We start from the raw sequence: 5,629 nt of genomic DNA, 5'->3' as shown, positions 1-5,629 counted from the left end.
GGCGCATCCATCTTTGGAGCCACCAGGTATTGTCTCTGCTGGTTGTTCCAGCAGTTTCTGACAGAAGCTGYCTCTGTGGCCCCCTGCTACCAAAACCCAGGCTGTGCAAACTTCATACAGGTAGCAAGAAGGAAAAACTTGGAATATTAAAGCTGTCAAAGTGAGAGATCTGGAGCCATGAAATATTCATAGAGGAAATAAAAAGAACCACAAGTCTTGGGCATTTTGCTGGAGCACTGTAAACATTAAAGGATTATGTTCAGCACATGCCCCAGTCAATGTCCAGTAGTCAATCCAAWACAAATCAAGGGATTTCTTGATCTTTTGGGCGAGAGTTGCATAGGCAGCAATGTTTGTCCTCCATGGTGTGCCCAAGTGATTCTGGCCAGACTGCTTAGGCGTCATAGAACTRTAGAGTCATAGAATGAGTTGGAAGGTCATTAAAGATCATCTAGTTCCAACCTGCCTGCCATAGGCAGGGACACCTTTCACTGGACCAGGTTGCTGAGAGCTTCATCCAAGGATGGGGCATCCACAACTTCTGTGGATGTATCTGTTCTAGTGCCTCATCACCCMCACATTAAAGAATTTCTTCCTAATTTCTAATTTAAACCTATTCTCTTTCAGTTTGAAGTAATTCCCTCTTTCCCTGCCACTTCATGCTCATGCCCTTGTCCCTTTCCATCTTTCATGTAGGCCCCCTTCAGATACTGAAAGGCTGCAGTTGGGTCATCCTGAAATCTCCTCTCCAGGGTGAACAATCCCAGTTTTCTCAGCCTTTCCTCCTAGAACAGGTGCCCCGTTCCCTCTGATGAAACTTGTTGCCCTGCTCTGTACTCGCTCCTCCTGTGCTGGGCCCCCAGAGCTGGGTGCAGTGTTCCAGGTGGGTTCTCAGCAGAGCAGAGCAGAGCAGAGGGGCACAATCCCCTCCCTCCCCTGCTGCCCACGCTGCTTTGGATGCAGCCCAGGACACGTTTGGCTCTCTGGGCTGGCAGTGCCCATGGCCGGGTCATGTCCAGCCTCTCACCCACAGCACCCCCAAGTCCTTCCCACAGGGCTGCTCTGATCTGTCCATCCCTAGCCTGTAAAAGAAAAAGGGAAATCATACCTTGATACTTTGTAGAATGCAACYATGCATAGGTATTTGAGATAATTTTGTTAAATGAAAGCAGCTCTTTCTTTTGTCATATCTTGCACTGAATTTTGCTACACTAACTTCCCACAAAYATAGGGGTAAGTTAAAAGCCTTGCCATGACTGATGGCAAGTAGAGTGGGCAGTGGCTGGAGAACATTTTGCTTTGTGCTGACAAAGGCAAATGGTGCTACTAAGAAGGAAGACTGTCAGAGGATAATTTGTTTGGTGGCAATGCAAGCTCTGAAAGGGTTTRGTGTTAGTCTTTATCTTATGCAGATGATCTAGCTCTGCAACTGCATTAAAGAAAATTTAGGAATRCTGCTTTCAATACAGGAGTGAAGCCTACATCAAGAAAAGTTCTAAGCATATATATTCTAAAAAGTGTATGTATGTGTACTGATTGCAGTTATTGATGGAAGGAGGAGAATGAGTACATGGTCAGGTAAAGGCTTTTGTGGGACAGAGCGAAAACTGGAAATCAAGATCAATGAGTCTTTGGCAGTKCAAAGTTTTTGTGCTGTAGGCAGTTGAAGGCTGTTGAAGGGGATTATATAAAACATTGTAAAAATTGGCTGGGGCTGGTGGAGGCGCAGCAGAGTGATCCAAATGGTGACTAATGTGCTTTTGCAGTCATAGGCAGCATTGGAAGTGTGAGACTTTCAGCCTGAAAGCGCTCTTACACAAGATGCTYGTAGCTGCACAAGTTAGTAGCTATCAAGTTAGTTGGAAAAGTGTTGCCAACATCTTTTTAGCAAGAAAACAAATATATAAACTTCCTCTAACTGGAAATGGGGGAAGAAAACATGAGGCCTMGTGCTAGATCCTAGCAAGACCAAGGCTGCCAAGTCTGATTCAGGGGAAGCTGGAGCTACAGAGCATCCTTTGGCTGGAGGAGGAAATGTGTTAGTCACTGATACAAGAGCCTGAAAATGTAATGGAAAAATAGTATTTTCACAGCAGCTGGATACTTTTGCAACTATTGAAGGAGAATCTGAGAACTTGAATGAGATAAGCTCTGCAGTGCATTATGACGGCTGGGAAAATCTAGATACTTGTAGGGATGACAACAGTCTGTCTAGAATTAAAAAATTCCAGTGCTTGGCAGGAATTCTGCTTATGTTGTCAGAAACTCAGGATGTACAGTACCTGGCACTGCTGAGTCTGATTAAATATTTTATTAACGAAAGATGTCCATGTGTTTGAAGACCTATGTTCTGTTAATGGTGACTAGCAATGCAACAGAAACTTGGTTTTGTTTACTCAGTACCTATTTTTACATCTGTGTTAGGAGGTCATATGGCACAACAGAAAGGGATTGGTGTTTGGAAACTGATTCTGGACTTCTGTTTTTGTTTACTCTTGCTGTTCAGGGGATTCACTCTGAATTGCATCTAGCTTGATCCCCTATGGTTAAAGGTCTCCACCACACAAGAATTGTGGAGACAGCTAAAGATGAAATGTTTAAAGGCTGACTGGACTTTGTTGTGAAAGAGAGACCTATTGCAATGCCCAATGCATTTGTCCAATGTACAGGAAAAGCATCCTGTGAAAGCAAACTGTTCAGTAGGGTCAGTTCAGGAGGAGCTACAACTGCTCTGAACTAAGTAGCTGGTRTGGATTCAGCCTGAAGGGAACAAATTTGCTTTTTTAACCCCTCTTTCGGACAAAAAGGTGAAATCTGCCTTCTCTCCCCTTTTTAAAGACATCTTCAAAATTAAGCRTTCCATCATATGTAGTGGTTAATTTTAAAGGATTCTGAGTAAGACCTCTTCAGTCGCTCTCTGCATTTGTTGACAGACCTGTTCCTCTAGGGATTGTCCTCAGATGAATTTTAATGGCAACCCAGTTTTCCAGACAGCTGTGGATGTGACCATCAGACTCAGTATCTCAGGTCACACCTTGGAATTATCCCGGGTCTCAGAATCAATTGTAAAGATGCCTGCTCTGCTTACRTTTATCCATGAGTGTTCCTGCTGAAGTCAGAGTAAAATTAAATGGGCATGTAAATCTCTGCAGAATGATGTCCTGAGGCTGGAAGGGCATTAAACAGATTGATTCTAGGATGTGCTTGCCCTGTCCTTTACAGGCAGAACCAGACTGATCCTGCTGGTGCACCCTGGCACTGTGAGCATGGGGTGTTCTCATTCTGAACTGTATGGGCGCACAACCACAGCCAGCTCAGAAATTAAATCCACACAATAGATCTGTCTGCAGGGCAGGATGAACCAACATGGGTTTGTTACAAGGTGGTGATTGCTCCCAGTTCTCATCCCAGTGTGAGAAGTGCAGTTTAAAACTGCCTGCAAGTGATGGCATAGATATAGCTTTTAAAATATTAACTTATTAAAAAAACTAACATATCAAAAATTACTTATTAAGAACTCTTTGATAATAAGTATTTACACCATCACAGGCTTGCATTTAATTTCTTTCATAATTTCCTAAAACTTCAATTTTTTCTTATGTTAGTCTGAAGGAAATGTCTGCTTCCAGAATGTATATTCTGCTGCATGACCTTTACATGCTGATACACAAATGCCAACTCACTTAATTTTCGCAAAGGTAGTATGGCCASTGAAGCTATCTATAGGAACAGTTAAGTGTATATGATTTTGCAGGACATGACATTTACGTTAGGGTCTGTTCTTTCTCTCTGCTTTTTCTCTCTTGCTCTGTATTTTGCATTACTTGTTCATATCCCATTATTATCTTCACAAAACAGCTTATTTCAAGCTAGACCTTAGATTACAGAGAGAATTCTGAAAGATGCATCATTAATATTGTAATTATTATAAATGTAGGCCTTATTATAAATGCAGGCTCCTGAATTTTCTTTGCCTCTTTTGTATCCATTTCAAGTTTGCTTTGCTAATATCTGTGCCTTTGTGAGAGTTCACTTCTCATGAATAAATAGTCTTTAGCAACAATTGTAAAAACAATCATATTATTATCCAGGTGTTAGAAGATATGGCTCAGAGATGACATAGTAAAATAAAACATTAATGAAACTATAACATAGTTACCTGCAATGTTGGAATTAATTCTGGTTGATGAACTTAAAATTTTCATGTACATTTCACTGGGAAAAACTAAACATAAACAAAGGACTAGCATATTCATGAACTAAATGTTACCTTCATGCAGATTTTTATGTTCTGATAGCTAAGGTACTGAAATATGTTTGCAATTTATTTGTCATCTTCTTAAGCTACAACTATAAAAGGTTTTATTACATTTCAAAAATATTTAAACTGTGCTAGAATTGAGTTATTGTGCTCTGAAGTCAAGTGACCACTAGCTGGCAATGTTATACAGCTCTTCCTGTTGCAGATTCATTGCATAATACATCATGGTTTGACTCAAGACCTTTAATTTTAAAAATAGAAAAAGAAATTGGATTTCAGTGGGGCTGGGCACTTCTGAATATTTCACCACTCAGGCTCCAGTGCAGATTAGCAAGAAAATAGGAAGGGCAGTGGACAGAAATAGTTTCTAAAGCAATAACCTTTGCTTATAGGATTTCTTTTGTTTCTTCAGTTCTGTGTTTTTGGTTTTAATTTTGATTTTAAATGTCTTTTACTTACCTCAGACGATCCAGGGTCTGAGGTTGAAAATGAAGCTTATATAATCATCTGCAAATAGCCTGGACTGTGCTATCAGCTCTTAGAAACTCCAGCGTAGGTGTCCTTCATTACACATTTTTCAAGTGCCTTTTCCTCACATCCAAATATCTTAAAATGATATTATTTCCTACCTATCCACTATCCCTTGTTTCCTAAGAAATAATTTCATGTCTCCTTCAACTATTAAGTAASGGACACAAACAATGAAAGCTACTCCAAAATTCAGGGTACTGAGGATGGCTACTGATGGAGAGCAAGTAGCCCACGTTTCTGTGATCATGCACCGGATGTTCCAACTGCCATTATTCACTGTTTCACTTCTATTGCTACCACATCTCTTACTTGCACGTAGGTGGAGACTCACACATGTATGAAACTCAGTGATCAGGACCTGTTATTTCCTAACACAAAAAGAAGTAAGTGATTCAAACACTTAGAGAAATGAATTTTTTTAAAAAAATGCTGTCGGTAAATTGCACTGTAAAGCAATATATTTTATCCTGGAAAAGGCCAGACAGGGAAACAGAAAGGTGGCATAAACCCCTGCTTTCTATTCTGAAAGGATTATGGAAAAGAAATCATGCTCATGACTGAAATTATTTCAAGTGCAGTTATGACATGAAGARTTTTGAGATTCAAGCCTTATCCTCACTTTTCATACTCTAGTCAGTGCTGTCATTTGGTAATTTGAGAAATAAGTAAAGAACAAGGCCCTGGTGAAGACAAAATCATTACAAGGGAAAGAAAGAAAAGAAAGAAAAGAAAGGAAGGAAGGAAGGCGCGGAAGGAAGGTGCGGAAGGCGCGGAAGGCACGGAAGGAAGGAAGGAAGGAAGAGAAAGAAAGAAAGAAAGAAAGAAAGAAAGAAAGAA

Source organism: Malurus melanocephalus, unplaced genomic scaffold, assembly GCF_030028575.1.
Source record: "Malurus melanocephalus ecotype Western Australia unplaced genomic scaffold, MMel_1.1 scaffold_15, whole genome shotgun sequence".
NCBI classification, from domain to species: domain Eukaryota; kingdom Metazoa; phylum Chordata; class Aves; order Passeriformes; family Maluridae; genus Malurus; species Malurus melanocephalus.
Note: the sequence above shows the minus strand (reverse complement) of the source record.